Consider the following 22,719-nt stretch of genomic DNA (forward strand, 5'->3'; position numbering starts at 1 on the left):
CAAACAAAGCCTTGGCAAGTTAAGTCATTACATATATGCATCAAGAGCAAGAGGATAACGAGGGAGAGGTAGGACAACTCAAGAATAAAGGGGGCAACACTTGTCTGGATGTGAAGGATGCGGGTGAGGTCCTAAATGAGTACTTTACAACAGTATTTACCAAGCAGAAGGACATGAAAGCTAGGAGATCAGTGCTGAGTATATTTATATGCTAGGGCATTTTGAGGTAAAGGAGGATGTACTGTTAGGCCTCTTAAAGAGCATTAGAGTGGATTAGTCCTCAGGGCTTGAAGGGATATTGCCAGGGCCTTGAGCAATATCTTCTTGTCCTCTTTAGCCACAGGCAATGTCTTGGAGGACAGGTAAAGATAATCCTGGAAACTATAGACCGGTGAATCTCATGTCAAATGACAGGGACGATACTAGATGGAATCCTTAGTGATAGGATTTATAAGCATTTGGAAAACTATGGCCTAACTAGGAAGAACCAGCATGGTTTTGTACAGAACACGTCAGGTTTTACTGACATGATTGAATTTTTGACGAGGTGATGAGGGTGATTGATGAAGGTAGATCTCTGGATGTTGTCTACATGGAGTTTGACAAGGTAACCTCATGGTTAACCTTCATCCAGAAGATTAAGATGCATTGGCGATTAGGATTCAGAACTTGTTTGCCCATAGAAGACAGAGGGTAGTGGTCGAAAGAACTTATTCTAGATCTGGGGTTCCCAATATATACCAATGAGCCTTACCATTAACCAAGAGGTCCATGGACCCTAGGTTGGGAACCCTTGTGTGATGTTCTGCAGGGATCTGTACTGGACCTCTGTTGTTTCTTATGCATATAAATGACCTGGGAGAAAATCTAGAAGAGTGTGTTAGTAAGTTTGCAGATGATACAAAGATTGATAGTATTGTGGATCGTGTAGAAGATTGACAAAGAATACAGTGGGAGAGAAGTCAGTTGCAAATATCGTGGGGAAATGACAGATGGAGTTTATCCCAGCTAACTTGGTGTTGCATCTTGCTCGGCCAAATGTAAAGAGACAGTACATTATTAAGGGCAAGATCCTTAACAGTACTGATGAGCAGAGGGATACTGGGGTCCAAGTTCACAGCTCCCCAAAAGTGGCTACACTGGTTGATAGGGTGGTTAAGGAGGCATATGTCTTGCTTGACATTAATAGACAAGAAATTGAGTTCAAAAGTCAGAAAGTTATGTTGCAGCTTTAAAAACTCTAGTTGGGCCATATCCGGACTATTGCATAGAATTATAGGGAGGATGTCGAGATTTTAGAGAGGGTGCAGAAGAGGTTATAGCAGGATGTTGCCTGGATTTGAGGACGTGATTTCTAACGAGAGGATGGACAAACTTGGTTGTTTGCTCCGAGGCTGAGGGGTGATCTGATGGAGGTTTGTAAGACCATAGGAGACGTAGACAGATAGCATCTTTTTTTCAGGGTTGAAAAGTCAAATACCAGAGAGCGTGCATGTAAGGTTAGAGGGGTTAAGATCAAAGGGGATGTGAGGAGCTAGTTTTTACACAACAAGTGATGGGTGCCTGGAATGCACTCTTTGGGTTGGTGGTAGAAGCAAATATATTAGGGATTTTTAACAGACATTTTGATAGGTCCCTGAATGCGAGGGAAATTGAATGATATGGACATTGTGTAGATAGAAGGACATTTGATTACTAATTTAATTGGTTCAGCACAATATTTTGGGCTGAAGGTTTGTTCCTTTACTGTTCTAAGTTCTTTGTTCTATGTTCTATGTATTTTACTTGTAGTTTGCAGTTCAATTTCTGACAATCTCATGCAGTAGTTATGGAACTGCTTTAATTTGGAACTCAAACGTCCTTGTATAGTTGTTCATAATGTAAGGATGCCCCTCATTACATCCTGAAAGCCGTAGCAGTATGCATTGCTGATTGAGACAAGGTATTATTTTGGTAGGTCAAATATGATGACAGAATATAGCATTAATGGCAAGACCCTTGGCAGTGTGGAGGATCAGAGGGATCTTGGGGTCCGAGTCCATAGGACACTCAAAGCTGCTGCGCAGGTTGACTCTGTGGTTAAGAAGGTGCATGGTGCAATGGCCTTCATCAATCGTGGGATTGAGCTTAAGAGCCGAGAGATAATGTTGCAGCTATATAGGACCCTGGTCAGACCCCACTTGGAGTACTGTGCTCAATTCTGGTCGCCTCACTACAGGAAGGATGTGGAAACCATAGAAAGGGTGCAGAAGAGATTTACAAGGATGTCGCTTGGATTGGGGAGCATGCCTTATGAGAATAGGTTGAGTGAACTCGGCCTTTTCTCCTTGGAGCGACAAAGGATGAGAGGTGACCTGATAGAGGTGTACAAGATAATGAGAGGCATTGATCGTGTAGATAGTCAGAGGCTTTTTCCCAGGGCTGAAATGGCTAGCATGAAAGGGCATATTTTTAAGGTGCTTGGAAGTAGGTACAGAGGAGATGTTAGGGGTAAGTTTTCTATGCAGAGTTGATGGGCTGTATAGCCCTAATTCTGCTCCTCTCTTTTATGGTCTGATGGTCTTATGAAGCAGAGTATGGGATTTTAGCAAAGCTTTTGGTACCTTTCTACATGATAGTGAAAACTTAAGAATCCATGTGAGTTATGGGAAGGTATAACTTATTTACAGTATTAGATCAGTGATAGACAGGAATTGACTTGTGCTGTCTCACAGATTACATAGTAACGTTCCACAGAGATAAATGAGTGTTAGGTCACTTGCTTTCATTGTATAGCAGAGTTAAACATGACTGTAAGGAGCATAATTAAACACTTGCCAATAATACAAAAATGTGAATAATAGGGAGAGAAAAGCCACATAATGCCGGAAAATGCCAATGCATTGACTAAGTGATAAACCTAATACAGATCACTGAAATATTCAGATTCAAATTTATTTATCACATGTACATCAAAACATGTATATTTGCACAACCCAGTGTTATGAATCAGCAGCAATAGAGATAAATTTGAGACAAGTTCTTATAAAATAATAAAACAACATTTATTAACCTCTACTCAAATTAACATGGAACAGTAAACGAACGATTAACTTAAACGGATGTTAATAGCGTTATGTTTCCGTAGTTGTCAAACAATCGAACTTAAAGAAAATTCTCAACAGATCTCATTTAAGTACATTCTTAAGGTGGTAGTTTAATAAGTCCATATGATTTATGAAATAACTGAGAGGAGAGACTTCCAGAACCTTGCAACGAAGAAAAGTCAAAACTGTGGATGCTGGCTCCAGCCGAGAAATATCTTTTTCGAAGTTATGAAGCAGAATACGAGTTCTCAAAGCAACTGACCTTGCTGATGGAAGTGGTCATCGCACAACACGAACCATGTTAGGGTTAACAAAACGTGCGTGCCATATGTGGACGGTTCCAAATGTCAGTCACACCCGTAATGCACAGAATGCCGCTGGTTAACCCCAATCCCTCTGGGGTTTGTTCGGATTCTTCACTCTCACTCTCTCTTCTTCTCTAATAGCATAACTACCCAACGGTGAGTTCCTACCGAAACGAACTACGCAACAACTGCGGTCTCCCCTTATATACCAGTTGGAACATGCCATCATGTGACATCACATCACCCCACTATCACGAGACAATTACATCATTCTAATGGCACAAGACCGTTACATCACTCCAATAGCATAAGCCAATTACATCATATTCATGAGATACTCACGGGACAAGTAACACTGGGATTTGCTTGAAGCTGCCTGCACGTGTCAACAGAGCTCGCCCATAATGCTCCGCAGAACAACATAGAACACAACAAGAAACAAAATAACAACACCAAATCAAGCCCCTTTCCTCCCACCCACTCAAAAAACATGGGAAGTCCTCCAATCACCAGGCTTCAGCCATTGATGTAAGATGGCGACACGCTTGGACGCAGTGGCTTCTACAGGGCTAACCACCGGTGTTTATGTCTTTTGCAAATTAAGTTTTATGATTGCTAGACCAATGGTGTCATTAAGAACTTAATGTACTGCAGGCCTGTCCCATCAGTGAGTTGCTTGTCAGCAGAAAACTGAAAGAGCTGGACTTGGTGTGGATCGTGCTGCTGCCTGCGTCAGAGAGGAACCAGAGGAGTCGGTGTGCAAAGGCAGTGTGCAGTCTAAGAGCAAGAGATTGTCTTAGTCGCTTTTCATGTGATCACAAGACTCTGTTAGTCATCTTTAAAGTGGAATGCTGCAAGTCTGATTCAATCAGTTTTCGGTGGATGGCAGGGGCAGATGGCGAGGGAGCTACATGGCCTCAGTCATAGCAAGGAGTAGGCCTCAAGGCACAGGGTTGCCTGTTTACAGCTGTCCAGGAGAGAGGCATTAGGGTGGGTGCACTGTTCTGGAGTGCCAGATGTGGCTTGGCGCTGTGTCAAAACTGGAGTTGGCGCTGTCTCCAGTGTTAATTAAATTTTGTGTGTGACTATATTTTACTGATATTTTATATGTGTTTGCTACCTTGTATCTGTTATTTGTGCCTTGTACTGTGTTTTGCACCTTGGCCCAGAGTAATGCTGATCCATTTGGCTGTAGAGTCCTGGTCACTGGTCTACAAGCGTGAAGCAATGCCTTCAGAAAAAACAAACAAGCTAAAAGAATATGCAAATGATGGTAAAATATTGCAAAGCACAGAAGAGTGAGACCTTGAGTGCATTTCCACAAATCCCTGAAGGCAATAAGATGTTTTGTAAAAGATATTTCCCTGAGGCCCAGAGTATAATGTCAAGGAGCTCATGGCAAAACTGTGTGCGTGCAAGTTAGGCTATAGCTATGACACTCCACAGTTCTGGTTGCAGGAAGGATGTGACAGCTCTATATAAGGAAGAGTTAATTAAGGTTTGTGGAGTTGAGAAGAACAGAGATGAAATTGGTAGAAAGAAGCAATTTCCATTAGCATGGAAATCCACTTGCAGGGAAGAAATTAATTCATTAGAAGATTTCAACAAGAAGCTGCAAACATTTTACAACCTGAGGATGAAGGAAATCTAGAATTTATTGTCTATAAGTTTGGAGGCTGAAGAAAAATAACTGGAGAAGGACTTCATATGCATTAATCTTTCCAGTTATATAGTGTACCAAGAGATGGGGAGTGGGATTAAACAGACATTTCTTCCTTGGCTGGTATTGATGTATCAAGCTAAATGAATGCTTCATCTGTCATATATCTCTCTGATTTATGATACTCTGTGACATCCAGTCAGTAAAATCAAGATTCACTAGGACGTGTAGCTATCTGGATAGATGCCAGGTGGAGTCTTTGTCCAAAAAGCGGAAGATTCATGACAAAGGCAGAAAATTTGTTTCCATATGACAGTCTATTAGGAGCATCCAAATCATTTAACTTTAATCAAAGCCATTAACTTAAAAGTGTCAATATATAGAGTCCTGTTCTTTTATTATTGCAACTTAATAGACTCTGGCTTGCTATGGCTAGAGTTAAACAAGTTTAGATCAATCAAGTTGTTTTAATACCACAGAACACCGATACACACAGGCAGATGTGCTGCAACTAATCCAACATGCATGATTGTGCATACACATTGATTCAAATTGGCTAGGCGTCAACAGTACTAAGTGTACTGAGCAGTTTGTAGAAATTGAGTCATCTCAGTTAACACAGAATCATTAAACTAATATTCACAAGCTTAACTTCCAGATGGAAATCAGCAACAAAACAGTAAAATAATTGAAAAGGGCTCAGGAAATTACTAATTAACAAATGTCATAAGATTGAATAATGTGTGGAAATATAGTGAATTCTTAGTCAAAAGCATATTTTGATTGTTTGCGACACATGAGATTGTGCAGGAGGCAACACGTTAGTGCTGGTACATTGTGCTGATGTAGAACTTCCCAAAATAACATCAATAATGGTGCCATATGCAAACTTTGCCTTCCGCGTGATTTTCAATGTCACTGGTCCGAAAAGCAGCAGTTTGCCTTTATTCAATCAACATTCATTTTGTACTGTTTCCTCTTTTCCATGAAAGGTATTTAAAACAACAATACATTAAGCTGGTGTTCACATGGAAGGGCTGCCTCATTTGTTGGCTGAAAGCTGCCTCTTCTATGTTGGTCGTTGATTGGCCTGTTTTTGAAGTTGCGGCAGCTCTTTCCCATTGGTTGGTTTGCACACCACAGCACCAATTTCCAGTTCTGGGCGCCTTGGGGGTGTAAGAATAACATGTGCAGTAGGCTTGGCCTCTCTTTCCTTTGTCCACAGGGCACGTTTCACAGAACTATTGGAGCTATGCTCCAGACTTACAAGGCACTTGTGCTCTTAGCTAAGTATCTGTTTGTGTCACATTCTTAGCTAAGTTTTGTAGTTTGTGTAACTTGGGGACCTTAGATGTTTGGTCAAATCTTTCACTGTTTGTAAATAAATGAGTAAGATCTTATTTGTAATCAGTGTACTCTGTCTCACTCACCAAGACCTGTGAACCTGCTTCCCCGTGGAAGTAAGGGATCTCACAAATCACTGATACCCGTGACGTTCAGTAAATACCTTTTCACATGTAACCTTACTGGAGGTCAGGGCCACAGTCATTCTGAATTTACTACCATTATTCCAGTGTCTGGTAACCTCTGCCACATCACGTGGGTTGTTTCTCACCTCTTCTGTCACTCACTCACTTCTGTCAGGTCTGAGACATTGCTGTTTACCTCTGCCATATCCCACAAGTTGCAGCGCACCTCTGTCTCAGACCCGCCTTATGGAGGACACCCAGACTCCACAGTCAGGAAGGGAAGATTCCAATTACGTTTCCTTTAGCCCACAGAACAGCCAGTGTATGTACTGGCATTTGCTTAAATTGTACTGCACTCCATGCAATCTCTGCCAATAGTTCATGGCGATAGCTCTGTAGGGTCTCTGTGGCTCCCGTCCAAATATAACATGCCTCCTGCTGGTGCTATTCTGCAGCAGCCTTTTCGGTTTGCACTGACCATCTGGCTCTGCTCTCCTATCTACTTCCCGGGGGAATGTTATTCACCAGTCTGAACAGGCCCCTTTGAGCACCCAAGTGCACTCACTCACATTCATTACACACTCATGTATAACACCTGTACCTAATAAGGTGACTACTGAGTGTATGTTCATGGCCTTCAGCTGTTGAAACTCATCCATTTCGAGGTTTGACCTGTTGCACATTCAAAACATGTTCGTCTGCACACCAGTGTAGTAACGCATGGTTTTATTTGTGTTACAGCCACCTGAACCAGTTTGGCCATTCTCCTCTGACCTCTCTCATGAACAGGGTCTTTTTTGCTGCTGACTGGATGGTTTCGTTGTATGTTGTGCAAGAAAATCCCAGGAGGTCGGCAGTTTCTGAGATACTCAAACTACCCCATCTGGCACCAACAATCATTCCACAGTCAAAGTCACTTAGATCACATTTATTCCCCATTGTGATGTTTGGTTTGAACAACAGCTGATCCTCGTGACCATGCCTGCATTCTTTCATACATTCAGTTGTTGTGACATAATTGGTTGATTAGATATTTGCATTAATGAGCAGGTGTACAGGTGTACCAAATAAAGTAGCCTCTCAGTGCAGTAATCACTCACTATATAGAAAATCTCCACCGAAACTGAAAGAATGCACCTTATTTTATGGTTCTTTTTTATCATTACGTACCATTTCTGAGAGGCGGAACTGCGCAGGCGTGTGACGTCGGGCAGTGCAGCGCGGCAGATTTAAAAGGGCAGACATCCTGCTTCGGGTTTGATTCGAAGAAGGAGTCTGAGAGTCTGAGTGGGAGTGCCGAGAAAGAGATTTTTGAAATTTTCGTTTTTTTTTCTCCAACGGCTTTCTGAGAGGCGGGACTGCGCAGGCGTGTGACGTCGGGCAGTGCAGTGCGGCAGATTTAAAAGGAACAAAGCCTCATAGAGCGGGCAGCGTAGTTTGCGGGCTGCGGAGTGAGCCGGGAGCAGAGTGAAGACTTAAGGGCTTTGGCTCAACGGGCTTAGGCGGAAGCGGGTGAGGCGAGGAAGGTTTGACATTCATTTTCTGTTGCTATTTGAGGAGAGGGGCATTATGACTGTGAGGGCAGTTTGCTGTTCTCGGTGTCGGATGTGGGAGGCCCTGGAGTCTCCAAGCCTCCCAGAAGTCTACATCTGCGCCAAGTGCATCGAGATGCAGCTCCTAAGGGACCGCGTTACGGAACTGGAGCTGCAGCTCGATGACCTTCGTCTGGTCAGGGAGAGCAAGGAGGTGATAGAGAGGAGTGGAAGGCAGGTGGTCACGCCGGGGCCACGGGAGGCAGACAAGTGGGTCACGGTTAGGAGGGGGAAGGGGAAAAGTCAGGTGATGGGGAGTACCCCGGTGGCTGTGCCCCTTAACAACAGGTACTCCTGTTTGAGTACTGTTGGGGGGGACAGCTTACCCGGGGGAAGCGACAGTGGCCGTGCCTCCGGCACAGAGTCTGACCCTGTAGCTCAGAAGGGTAGGGCAAGGAAGAGGAGGGCAGTTGTGATAGGGGACTCGATAGTAAGGGGGTCAGATAGGCGATTCTGTGGACGCAGTCCAGAGACCCGGATGGTAGTTTGCCTCCCTGGTGCCAGGGTCCGGGATATTTCTGATCGTGTCCGAGATATCCTGAAGTGGGAGGGTGAGGAGCCAGAGGTCGTGGTACATATAGGTACCAATGACATAGGTAGGAAAAGGGATGAGGTCCTGAAAGGAGAATATAGGGAGCTAGGAAGGGAGTTGAGAAAAAGGACCGCAAAGGTAGTAATCTCGGGATTACTGCCTGTGCCACGCGACAGTGAGAGTAGGAATGCGATGAGGTGGAGGATAAATGCGTGGCTGAGGGATTGGAGCAGGGGGCAGGGATTCAAGTTTTTGGATCATTGGGACCTCTTTTGGCGCAGGCGTGACCTGTACAAAAAGGACGGGTTACACTTGAATCCTAGGGGGACCAATATCCTGGCAGGGAGATTAGCGGGGGCTACTGAGGTGACTTTAAACTAGAATGGTTGGGGGGTGGGAATCAAATTAAAGAGGCTAGGCGTGAGGAGGTTAGTTCACAACAGGGGGATGGGAACCAGTGCAGAGAGACAGAGGGGTGTAAAGTGAGGGTAGAAGCAAAAAGTACAAAGGAGAAAAGTAAAAGTGGCAGGACGACAAATCCAGGGCAAGCATTAAAAAGGGCCACTTTTCAACATAATTGTATAAGGGCTAAGAGAGTTGTAAAAGAGCACCTGAAGGCTTTGTGTGTCAATGCAAGGAGCATTCGTAATAAGGTGGATGAATTGAAAGTGCAGATTGTTATTAATGATTATGATATAGTTGGGATCACAGAGACATGGCTCCAGGGTGACCAGGGATGGGAGCTCAACGTTCAGGGATATTCAATATTCAGGAGGGATAGACATGAAGGAAGGGGAGGAGGGGTGGCGTTGCTGGTTAAAGAAGAGATTAACGCAATAGAAAAGAAGGACATAAGCCGGGAAGATGTGGAATCGATATGGGTAGAGCTGCGTAACACTAAGGGGCAGAAGACGCTGGTGGGAGTTGTGTACAGCCACCTAACAGTAGTAGTGAGGTCGGAGATGGTATTAAACAGGAAATTAGAAATGTGTGCAATAAAGGAACAGCAGTTATAATGGGTGACTTCAATCTACATGTAGATTGGGTGAACCAAATTGGTAAAGGTGCTGAGGAAGAGGATTTCTTGGAATGTATGCAGGATGGTTTTTTGAACCAACATGTTGAGGAACCAACTAGAGAGCAGGCTATTCTGGAATGGGTTTTGAGCAATGAGGAAGGGTTAATTAGCAATCTTGTCGTGAGAGGCCCCTTGGGTAAGAGTGACCATAATATGGTGGAATTCTTCATTAAGATGGAGAGTGACATAGTTAATTCAGAAACAACGGTTCTGAACTTAAAGAGGGGTAACTTTGAAGGTATGAGACGTGAATTAGCTAAGTTAGACTGGCAAATGACACTTAAAGGATTGACGGTGGATATGCAATGGCAAGCATTTAAAGGTTGCATGGATGAACTACAACAATTGTTCATCCCAGTTTGGCAAAAGAATAAATCAAGGAAGGTAGTACACCCGTGGCTGACAAGAGAAATTAGGGATAGTATCACTTCCAAAGAAGTAGCATACAAATTAGCCAGAGAAAGTGGCTCACCTGAGGACTGGGAGAAATTCAGAGTTCAGCAGAGGAGGACAAAGGGCTTAATTAGGAAGGGGAAAAAAGATTATGAGAGAAAACTGGCAGGGAACATAAAAACAGACTGTAAAAGCTTTTATAGATATGTAAAAAGGAAAAGACTGGTAAAGACAAATGTAGGTCCCCTGCAGACAGAACAAGGTGAATTGATTATGGGGAGCAAGGACATGGCAGACCAATTGAATAATTACTTTGGTTCTGTCTTCACTAAGGAGGACATAAATAATCTTCCAGAAATAGTAAGGGACAGAGGGTCCAGTGAGATGGAGGAACTGAGTGAAATACATGTTAGTAGGGAAGTGGTGTTAGGTAAATTGAAGGGATTTAAGGCAGATAAATCCCCAGGGCCAGATGGTCTGCATCCTAGAGTGCTTAAGGAAGTAGCCGAAGAAATAGTGGATGCATTAGTGTTAATTTTTCAAAACTCGTTAGATTCTGGACTAGTTCCTGAGGTTTGGAGGGTGGCTAATGTAACCCCACTTTTTAAAAAAGGAGGGAGAGAGAAACCGGGGAATTATAGACCGGTTAGCCTAACGTCGGAGGTGGGGAAACTGCTGGAGTCAGTTATCAAGGATGTGATAACAGCACATTTGGAAAGCGGTGAAATGATCGGACAAAGTCAGCATGGATTTGTGAAAGGAAAATCATGTCTGACGAATCTCATAGAATTTTTTGTAAAATCTGCCCCCAATCATCCACAGAAATGGTAAGCCCCAATTCCTGTTCCCAATCTACCCTAATCTTATCAAATGGAGCTTTCCTAAGTTTCATAATAATATTATAAATCATAGCCGATGCACCTTTCTGACATGGATTAAGGTTAATTATCGAATCTAAAATATATATAGGAGGAAGCATTGGAAAGGAAGAAAGTATAGTACTTAGGAAATTTCTAACTTGTAAATATCTAAAAAAATGTATTCTTGATAAGTTATATTTATTAGATAATTGTTCAAAAGACATAAGGGAACCATCTAAAAATAAATCCAAAAACCGTAAAATACCCTTAGTCTTCCAAGTTTGAAAAGCGCGATCCGTAAAAGAGGGAGGAAAAAATATGTTACCTAAAATAGGAATCGCTAACCCGAATTGATTAAGATCAAAAAATTTTCTGAATTGAAACCAAATGCGCAAAGCATATTTAACTATCGGGTTAGAGACCTGCTTAAGGCGTTTCGAATCAAAAGGAAGAGAGGAACCTAAAATACAACCAAGTGTATAACCCTGAACAGATTGTAATTCCAATGCTACCCATTTAGGAATAGATAGTATGTCCCGGTCAAGTAACCAAAATTTCATATGTCGAATATTAATAGCCCAATAATAAAATCTAAAGTTAGGTAATGCTAAACCTCCATCTCTCTTAGCTTTCTGTAAATGTATTTTACCCAGTCTCGGATTCTTATTCTGCCAAATAAATGAAGAAATTTTAGAGTCAACTTTATCAAAAAAAGATTTAGGAACGAAAATTGGTAATGCCTGAAACACATATAAAAATTTTGGCAAAAAAAACATCTTAACTGCATTAATACGACCAATCAAAGTTAAATATAAGGGAAACCATTTAGATGAAAGTTCAGTAATATGGTCTATTAATGGTAAAAAGTTAGTCTTAAATAAATCTTTATGTTTACAAGTAATTTTAATCCCAAGATATGAAAAGTAATTATTAATCAATTTAAATGGAAATTTATAATATAAGGGAAGATGTTTATTAATCGGAAAAAGTTCACTCTTACTAAGATTTAATTTATAACCTGAGAAAAGACCAAATTGTGCTAATAACTCTAAAACAGCAGGAATGGATCTCTCAGGATTAGAAATATATAAAAGTAAATCATCAGCATAGAGTGATAATTTATGGGACTTTAATCCCCGAGTTATCCCAGTAATATTTGAAGATTCTCGAATAGCAATTGCAAGAGGTTCTAATGCAATATCAAATAATAGGGGACTAAGAGGACAGCCTTGTCGAGTACCACGAAAGAGAGGAAAAAAAGGTGAGTTTAAGGAGTTAGTACGAACCGAGGCTACAGGGGAGTGATATAACAGTTTAATCCAGGATATAAATTTCAAGCTAAAATTAAACATTTCAAGCACCTTAAATAAATAAGGCCATTCTACTCTATCAAAAGCTTTCTCGGCATCTAAAGAAATAACACACTCAGGAACATTTTGTGAGGGAGTATAAACGATATTTAACAATGTACGAATATTATAAAAAGAGTAACGACCTTTAATAAAACCCGTTTGGTCTTCCGAAATAATAGAAGGAAGTACTTTTTCTAGTCTATTTGCTAATAACTTAGAAAAAACTTTAGAATCAACATTTAATAAAGATATTGGTCTATAAGATGCACATTGAGCAGGGTCTTTATCCTTCTTTAGTATTAAAGAAATTGATGCTCTATTAAAAGATTCCGGAAGTTTACCAAGTTTCAAAGAAGCCTCAAAAACCTTATAGAGCCAAGGAATCAATAAAGAAGCAAAACATTTATAAAATTCAACGGTAAACCCATCAGGGCCAGGAGCTTTCCCCAGATTCATAGAAAAAATAACATTCTTAATCTCATCCATTGTAATGGAAGTATCTAATAAAGAAGACATATCCTGTGAAATCTGAGGGAAGTCTAACTTATCTAAAAAATCATTCATATATTTAGAATCTCGAGGAGACTCTGATTGATATAAAGAAGAATAAAAATCACAAAAGGTTTGATTAATCCCCACATGATCCAATATCAATCGATCATTTTGGTTATAAATCTGATTGATTTGAGATTTAACATAATTAGATTTCAATTGATTAGCCAGCAGCTTGCCAATTTTATCACTGTGAACATAAAAATCACTTCTTGTTTTCTTTAATTGGTTTACAATCAAGGACGAGAGTAGTAAACTGTGTTCCATTTGAAGTTCAGTTCTTTGTTTGTATAGCTCCTCAGAAGGAGCCATAACATATTTCTTATCAATTTCTTTAATCTTGTCCACAATTGCCATCTCCTCCTGCTTCTGTTTCTTCCTCAAAGCAACGGAATACGAAATAATCTGACCCCGAATATAGGCTTTAAAAGTGTCCCAAAGAGTGTTAACCGAAATATCTTCTGTATGGTTAATTGTAAAAAAAAGCTCAATCTGTTCATTCATAAAATTAACAAAGTCCGAGTCCTGAAGCAACAGCGAATTAAAACGCCATTGTCTATTGTTTGGTATATTGGCCATAATTTTAATAGAAAGCTTAAGTGGAGCATGATCCGAAATGGTTATAGAATCATAATCACATTTAATCACTGAAGGAATGAGACGAGAATCAATGAAAAAATAATCAATTCTTGAATAGGAATGATGAACATGTGAAAAGAAGGAAAAATCTTTTTCCTGAGGATGCAGAAAACGCCAAATGTCCGTCGACCCAGAATCAGAAAGGAAAAAATTAATCAAATTTGCAGATTTATTAGGTAAAGTCCGTAAAGGAGCCGAACGGTCCAAAGCTGGAGATAAACAGGTATTAAGATCTCCGCCCCAAATCAATGAAAACTCGTTCAAATTCGGAAACTGATCAAACAATGATTTATAAAATTCCGGACAATCCATATTAGGAGCATAAACATTAACCAAAACTACTTTTTTATTAAATAGTAAACCACTAACCAATAAAAATCTACCATTCGGATCAGAGATAATATCCTGTTGTATAAAAGTAACTGAGGAGTCTATAGAAATAGAGACGCCTCGAATCTTAGCATTGGAGTTCGAATGAAATTGTTGTCCCTTCCAGAATTTGAAAAAACGTAGTCTGTCCCCCCTCCGTACATGGGTCTCTTGTAAAAATAAAATTTGTGCTTTAAGTCTCCGGAACACTTTAAAAACTTTTTTCCTTTTAATAGGATGATTAAGACCATTAGTATTCCAGGAGACAAAATTAATAATAGACTCCATAAATCCTAAAGTCAACCCATAGCAAGGAGGATTGACAATAGGCGCGACCCACAAACCCGGAGAGGAAACAGAACATACAAAAGATACCGGGGAAAAGGACGCAACCAATACTTCAATAATGTATATAGCCCAAAGAGAAACAAACTAAAACGTGAAGCCCCTCCCACCACCCCCCACCCCAAGACCCCAAGGCGAAATCTAAAGCAGACCCGCCAGAAAGAAGCAAGCGCTAAAACTACCCCCATGACTTCCGGTATACACTCCCTAAAAAAAAGGTATAAATATGAAAAGGATCAGCTAATTGTAAAACAGTAAAAAAATAAGTAAAAAAAAGTTAGCTCAATTAAAATACACACAGAACAGAACAAAAGCCGGAAAGTATATATTAAAAAAAAAACCACAATAAACCTCAAACTCATGAATAGACACAGCAACAAAAAAAATAGGATTATCCTGCCACCCAACTACCACACATTAAGGTACTGAGATTGTAGTTAAATTGAACTGAGTTAACTTTATTACTTACAACCTTTGTATACATGAGGAGTAAAAATCTTTACGTTACATCTCTGTCTAAGTAAGCAATGTGCAATTTATAGTAATTTATGATAAATAGGATAGTCAATATAATATAACATAGAAAAACAATTGTATTAGCATGAATTAATCAGTCTGATGGCCTGGTGGAAGAAGCTGTCCCGGAGCCTGCTGGTCCTGGCTTTTATGCTGCAGTACCGTTTCCCGGATGGTAGCAGCTGGAACAGTTTGTGGTTGAGGTGACTCGGGTCCCCAATGATTCTTCCGGCCCTTTCATACAACTGCCTTTGTAAATGTCCTGAATAGTGGGAAGTTCACATCTACAGATGTGCTGGGCTGTCCGCACCACTCTCTGCAGAGTCCTGCCATCGAGGGGAGTACAGTTCCCACACCAGGCAGCGATGCAGCCAGTCAGGATGCTCTCAATTGTGCCCCTGTAGAAAGTTCTTAGAATTTGGGAGCCTGTACCAAACTTCCTCAACCGTCTGAGGTGCAACAGAGATTATAGAAAGAACAGGCAGGAGATGAGGCTTAATCATGAGTTACAGGGCAATAGAGGCATGGTACAGTTAAATTAGGAGCAACAAATACTGGACTGAGGGTGTTGTATTTGAATACACACAGTATAAGGAATAAAATGGACGGTCTTGAAATTCAGCTACAGATCGGCAAATACGACGTTGTAGCCATCTCTGAAACTTGGCTAAAGAATAGCTGCCATTGGGAGCTGAACGTCCATGGATATACAGTATATCAGAAAGATAGGTTAGTAGGCAGAGAGGGTGGTGTGGCCCTGGGTATATTAATAATATTAAATAATTTGAAAGAGATGACATAGGATTGGAAGGTGTCAGTCTCTATGGGTTGAGGTAAGAAATGGCAAGGGTAAAAGGACCCTAATGGCAGTTGTATACAGGCCTCCAAATAGCAGGATTAAAATGGATTAAAATGTGGATTACAAATTACAGCAGGAGATAGAAAAGGCATGTCAGAAAGGCAATGCCATGATTATCATTGGGGATTCTAACATGAAAGTGGATTGGGAAAACCAGGCCAGTACTGGACCTCAAAAGAGAGAATTCGTAGAATGTCAATGGGATGGCTTTTTAGAACAGCTTATTATTGAGACCACTAAGGGATCAGCTGTGCTGGATTGGGTGTTGTGCAGTGATCCAGAGGTAATAAGAGAGCTTAAGGTTAGGGAACCTTTGGGGAAAGTGATCACAATATGATCAAGTTCACATTGAAATTTAAGAGGGAAAAAATAAAATCCAATGTGTCGGTATTTTAGTGGAATAAAGGAAATTACAATGGCATGAGAGGGGAGCTGGCTGAAGTTGACTGGAAAGGGACATTTGCAGGAAGGGCAGCAGAGCAGCAATGGCTGGAGTTTCTGCGAAAAATGAGGGAAGTGCAAGACAGATATATTCCAAATAAGAAGAAATTTTCAAAGGGAAGAATGACACTACCATGGCTGACAAGTAAAGTCAGAGCCAAACTAAAAGCAAAAGAGAGGGAATACAAGGAAACCAGAGCTAATGGGAAGATAGAGGGTTGGGGAGCCTTTAAAAACTTACAGAAGGAAACTAAGAAGGTCATTCAGAAGGAAAAGATGAATTATGAGCAACTAATATCAAAGAAGATACTTAAAGCTTTTTTAAGTATATAAGGGTTAAAGAGAGTCGAGAGTAGGTATAGGACCAATACAAAATGACACTGTAGATATTGTAATGAGAGATGCAGAGATGGCAGAGGAACTAAATGCATATTTTGCATCAGTCATCACAGTGGTTGATATCTGTTGTGTACCGGACATTCAAGACTGTCAGGGAAGTGAAGTATGTGCAGTGAAAATTATGACTGAGAAGATGCTCAGGAAGCTTAATGGTCTGAGGGTGGATAAATCTCCTGGACCTGATGGAATGCACTCTTGGGATCTGAAGGAAGTAGCTGGAGAGATTGCAGAGGCATTAGCGATGATCTTTCAAGAATCGATAGATTCTGGCATTGTACCAGATAACTGGAAAATTGGAGTATTGTGTGCAGTTTTGGGCTCCTTATTTTAGAAAGGATATACTGACATTGGAGAGGGTTCAGAGAAGATTCACGAGAATGATTCCAGGAATGAAAGGGTTACCATATGGGGAATGTCTGCCAGCTCTTGAGTTGGATTCCCTGGAGTTCAGGAGAATGAGCGGGGAATCTCACAGAAACATTCTGAATGTTAAAAGGCCTGAACAGATTAGATATGGCAAAGTTATTTCCCATGGTAGAGGATACTAGGGCAAGAGGGCACAATTTCAGGATTGAAAGACGTCCTTTTAGAACAAAGGTATGGAGAAATTACTTTAGTCAGAGGGTGGTAAATCTGTGGAATTTGTTGCCACGAACAACTGTGGAGGCCAAGTCATTGGCGGTATTTAAGGCAGAGATAAATAGGTTCTTGATTAGCCAGGACATTAAAGGGTATGGTGTGAAAGCAGGGGAGTGGGGATGACTGGAAGAATTGGATCAGCCCATGATTAAATGGTGGAGCTGACTTGATGGACCAAATGGCCTAATTCTGCTCCTATATCTTATGGTCTCATGATCTTATGGTCTCATGGTCTTATGGAAAGAGACAGTGTTGTGCTTTTTACACCACACAGCCGGTATGTACAGACCACATGAAATCCTTGGTGATGTTCATGCCAGGGAACTTAAAGCTGTTCACCCTCTCAACCCCAGATCCAATGATGTCAATAGGGGTTAGCCTGTCTTTGTTCCTCCTGTAGTCCACAACCAGCTCCTTTGTTTTTGCGACATTGAGGGAGAGGTTATTTTCTTGACAGAACTGTGTCAGGGTGATGACATCTCTGTAGGCTGCATTGTTATTATTTGAGGTTAGGCCAATCAGTGTAGTGTCCTCAGCAAATTTAAATAGCAGATTGGAGCTGTGAGTGGCATCACAGTCATGGGTATACAGAGAGTAAAGAAGGGGGTTTAGTACACATCCCTGAGGGGCACCTGTGTTGACAGTCAGAGCGGCAAAGTGAGGCGCCCCACTTTTACAATCTAACAGGAAGTCCGGGATCCAGCTACACATGGCAGGGTGAAAGCCGAGCTCTCTGAGCTTCTTGTCGACACTGGGAGGAATTAGAGTTTTGAATGATGAACTGTAGACCAAGAACAGCATTCTCACATAAGCATCCCTCTTCTCAAGATGGTATGCAGAGCTCTGGCTATTGCGTCATCTGTTGATTTGTTGTGTTAGTAGGTGAATTGTGGAAGGTCCAGTGTGGGTGGTAGCATGCTGCAAATGTAGTCCTTGACCAGCCTCTCAAAGCATTTGCTTATTAGGATGTGAGTGTGACAGGACGCAAGTCGTTCAGACATGTTACCCTGGTCTTTTTAGGTACCAGAATAAGTAACACCAGATTCAAGGAGTAGTAATAAATCAGTTGATGCAGGCAGTGTGGGAAATAGCTGGAATCTGTGCCAGGTTGGTGCAGTGTGGGAGAGAGCTCAATGTGTGCTGGGTTGGCGCAGTGTGGGAGAGAGCTCAGTCTGTGCTGGGTTGATGCAGTGTCGGAGAAAGTCAGTCTGTGCTGGGCTGGTGCAGTGTGTGAGAGAGCTCAGTCTGTGCTGGGTTGGTGCAGTGTGGGAGAGAGCTCAATGTGTGCTGGGTTGGTGCAGTGTCGGAGAGAGTCAGTCTGTGCTGGGTTGGTGCAGTGTGAGAGAGAGCTCAGTCTGTACTGGGTTGGTGCAGTGTGGGAGAGAGCTCAATGTGTGCTGGGTTGGCGCAGTGTGGGAGAGAGCTCAGTCTGTGCTGGGTTGATGCAGTGTCGGAGAGAGTCAGTCTGTGCTGGGCTGGTGCAGTGTGTGAGAGAGCTCAGTCTGTACTGGGTTGGTGCAGTGTGGGAGAGAGCTCAATGTGTGCTGGGTTGGCGCAGTGTGGGAGAGAGCTCAGTCTGTGCTGGGTTGATGCAGAGTCGGAGAGAGTCAGTCTGTGCTGGGCTGGTGCAGTGTGTGAGAGAGCTCAGTCTGTACTGGGTTGGCGCAGTGTGGGAGAGAGCTCAGTGCGTGCTGGTTTGATGCAGTGTGGGAAAGAGCTCAGTCTGTGATGGGTTGGTGCAATGTGGGATAGAGCTCAGTCTGTGCTCGGTTGGTGCAGTGTGGGAGAGAGCTCAGTCTGTGCTGGGTTGGTGCAGTGTGGGAGAGAGCTCAGTCTGTGCTGGGTTGGTGCAGTGTGGGTGAGAGCTCAGTCTGTGCTGGGTTGGTGCAGTGTGGGAGAGAGCTCAGTCTGCGCTGGGTTGGTGCAGTGTGGGAGAGAGCTCAGTCTGCGCTGGGTTGATACAGTGTGGGAGAGAGCTCAGTCTGTGTGGGTTTGTGCAGTGTGGGAGAGAGCTCAGTCTGCGCTGGGTTGATACAGTGTGGGAGAGAGCTCAGTCTGTGCTGGGTTGATGCAGTGTGGGAGAGAGCTCAGTCTGCGCTGGGTTGGTGCATTGTGGGAGAGAGCTCAGTCTGTTCTGGGAAGGCACAGTGCGGGAGAGAGCTCAATTTGCGCTGGGTTGATGCAGTGTCGGAGAGAGTCAGTCTACTGGGTTGATGCAGTGTGGGAAAGAGCTCGGTCAGTGCTGGGTTGGTGTATTGTTTGAGAGAGCTCAGTCTGTGCTGATTTGGCGCAGTCGGAGAGAGTTCAGTCTGTGCTGGGTTGGTGCAGTGTGGGAGAGAGCTCAGTCTGTTCTGGGTTGATGCAGTGTGGGAGAGAGCTCAGTCAGTGCTGTGTTGATGCATGGTGGGAGAGAGCTCTGCCTGTGCTGGGTTGGTGCAGTGTGGGAGAGATCTCAGTCTGTGCTGGGTTGAAGCAGTGTGGGAGAGAGCTCAGTCTGTTCTGGGTTGATGCAGTGTGGGAGAGAGCTCAGTCTGTGCTGTGTTGATGCGGTGTCGGAGAGAGTCAGTCTGTGCTGGGTTGGTGCAGTGTGGGAGAGAGCTCAGTCCGTGCTGGGTTGATGCACTGTGGGAGAGAGCTCAGTCTGTGCTGGGTTGTTGCAATGTGTGAGAGATCTAAGTCTGTGCTGGCTTGATGCACTGTGGGAGACAGCTCAGTCTCTGCTGGGTTGGTGTAGTGTTTGAGAGAGCTCAGGCTGTGCTGGTTTGGCGCAGTGTGGGAGAGATCTCAGTCTGTGATGGGTTGATGCAGTGTCGGAGGGTGTCAGTCTGTGCTGGGGTGGCGCATTGTGGGAGAGAGCTCAGTCTGCGCTGGGTTGACGCAGTGTGGGAGAGAGCTCAGTCTGTGCTGGGTTGGTGCAGTGTGGGAGAGAGCTCAGTCTGTGCTGGGTTGGTGCAATGTTGGAGAGAGTTCAGTCTGTGCTGGGTTGAAGCAGTGTGGGAGAGAGCTCAGTCTGTGCTGGGTTGGTGCAGTGTGGGAGAGAGCTCAGTCTGTGCTGGGTTGGTGTAGTGTGGGAGAGAGCTCAGTCTGTGCTGGGTTGGTGCAGTGTGGGAGAGAGCTTCGTCTGTGCTGTGTTGGTGCAGTGTGGGAGAGAGCTCAGTCTGTGCTGGGTTGGTGCAGTGTGGGAGAGATCTCAGTCTGTGTTGGGTTGATGCAGTGTCGGAGGGAGTCAGTCTGTGCTGGGGTGGTGCATTGTGGGAGAGAGCTCAGTCTGTGCTGGGTTGACGCAGTGTGGGAGAGAGCTCAGTCTGTGCTGGGTTGGTGCAGTGTGGGAGAGAGCTCAGTCTGTGCTGGGTTGAAGCAGTGTGGGAGAGAGCTCAGTCTGTGCTGGGTTGGTGCAGTGTGGGAGAGCGCTCAGTCTCTGCTGGGTTGATGAAGTATGGGAGAGAGCTCAGTCTGTGCTGGGTTGATGCAGTGTGGGAGAGAGCTCAGTCTGTGCTGGGTTGGTGCAGTGTGGGAGAGAGCTCAGTCTGTGCTGGGTTGGTGCAGTGTGGGAGAGAGCTCAGTCTGTGCTGGGTTGGTGCAGTGTGGGAGAGAGCTCAGTCTGTGCTGGGTTGGTGCAGTGTGGGAGAGATCTCTGTCTGTGTTGGGTTGGCGCAGTGTGGGAGAGAGCTCAGTCTCTGCTGGGTTGGTTCAGTATTGGAGAGAGCTCAGTCTGTGCTGGGTTGGTGCAGTGTGGGACAGAGCTCAGTGTTTCCTGGGTTGGTGCAGTGTGGGAGAGATCTCAGTCTGTGTTGGGTTGGTGCAGTTTGGGAGAGAGCTCATGTCTCTGCTGGGTTGGTGTAGTGTTTGAGAGAGCTTAGTCTGTGCTGGTTTTGCGCAGTCGGAGAGGGTTCAGTCTGTGCTGGGTTGGCGCAGTGTGGTAGAGAGCTCTGTCTGTGCTGGGTTGAAGCAGTGTGGGAGAGATCTCAGTCTGTGCTGGGTTGACGCAGTGTGGGAGAGAGCTCAGTCTGTGCTGGGTTGGTGCAGTGTGGGAGAGCGAGCAGTCTGTGCTGGGTTGTTGCAGTGTGGGAGAGGGCTTAGTCTGCGCAGGGTTGGCGCAGTGTGGGAGAGAGCTCAGTCTGTGCTGGGTTGATGCAGTGTGGGAGAGAGCTCAGTCTGTGCTGGGTTGGTTCAGTATTGGAGAGAGCTCAGTATATGCTGGGTTGGCACCGTGTGGGAGAGAGCTCAGTCTGTGCTGGGTTGATGCAGTGTGGGAGAGAGCTCAGTCTGTGCTGGGTTAAAGCAGTGTGGAAGAGAGCTCAGTCTGTGTGGGTTGATGCAGTGTGGGAGAGTGCTCAGTCTGTGCTGGGTTGGTGCAGTGTGGGAGAGAGCTCAGTCTCTGCTGGGTTGGTGCAGTGTGGGAGAGAGCTCAGTCTGCGCTGGGTTGGTGCAGTGTGGGAGAGAGCTCAGTCTGTGCTGGGTTGGTGCAGTGTGGGAGAGAGCTCAGTCTGCGCTGGGTTGGTGCAGTGTGGGAGAGAGCTCAGTCTGTGCTGGGTTGGTGCAGTGTGGGAGAGAGCTCAGTCTGTGCTGGGTTGATGCAGTGTGGGAGAGAGCTCAGTCTGTGTGGGTTTGTGCAGTGTGGGAGAAAGCTCAGTCTGTGCTGGGTTGATGCAGTGTGGGAGAGAGCTCAGTCTGTGCTGGGTTGGTGCAGTGTGGGAGAGAGCTCAGTCTGTGCTGGGTTGGTGCAGTGTGGGATAGAGTTCAGTCTGTGCTGGGTTGGCGCAGTGTGGGAGAGAGCTCGGTCTGTGCTGGGTTGATGCAGAGTGGGAGAGAGCTCAGTCTGTGCTGGGTTGATGCAGTGTGGAAGAGAGCTCAGTCTGTGCTGGGTTAGTCAGTGTGGGAGAGATCTCAGTCTGTGCTGGGCTGGTGCAGTGTGGGATAGAGTTCAGTCTGTTCTGGGCTGGCGCAGTGTGGGAGAGAGCTCAGTCTGTGCTGGGTTGGTTCAGTGTGGGAGAGAGCTCAGTCTGTGCTGGGCTGATGCAGTGTGGGAGAGAGCTCAGTCTGTGCTGGGTTGATGTAGTGTGGGAGAGAGCTCCGTCTGCGCTGGGTTGATGCAGTGTGGGAGAGAGCTCCACTGTTCGGGGTTGATGCAGTGTCGGAGAGAGTCAGTCTGTGCTGGGTTGGTGCAGTGTTAGAGAGAGCTCAGTCTCTGTTGGGTTGGTGTAGTGTTTGAGAGAGCTCAGTCTGTGTTGGGTTGGTGCAGTGTGGGAGAGAGCTCAGTCTACGCTGGGATGGCGCAGTTTGGGAGAGAGCTCAGTCTGTGCTGGGATGGCGCAGTTTGGTAGAGAGCACAGTCTGTGCTGGGTTGGTGCAGTGTGGGAGAGAGCTCATGTCTCGGCTGGGTTGGTACAGTGTGGGAGAGAGCTCTGTCTGTGCTGGGTTGATGCAGTGTGGGAGAGAGATCAGTCTGTGCTGGGTTGGTGCAGTGTGGGACAGAGCTCAGTCTGTCCTGGGTTGATGCAGTGTGGGAGAGATCTCAGTCTGTGCTGGGTTGGTGCAGTGTGGGACAGAGCTCAGTCTGTTCTGGGTTGGTGCAGTGTGGGAGAGAGCTCAGTCTGTACTGGGTTGGTGCAGTCTGGGAGAGAGCTCAGTCT

This window comes from Mobula hypostoma, chromosome 6 (assembly GCF_963921235.1).
Source record: "Mobula hypostoma chromosome 6, sMobHyp1.1, whole genome shotgun sequence".
In the NCBI taxonomy this organism is placed as follows: Eukaryota; Metazoa; Chordata; class Chondrichthyes; order Myliobatiformes; family Myliobatidae; genus Mobula; species Mobula hypostoma.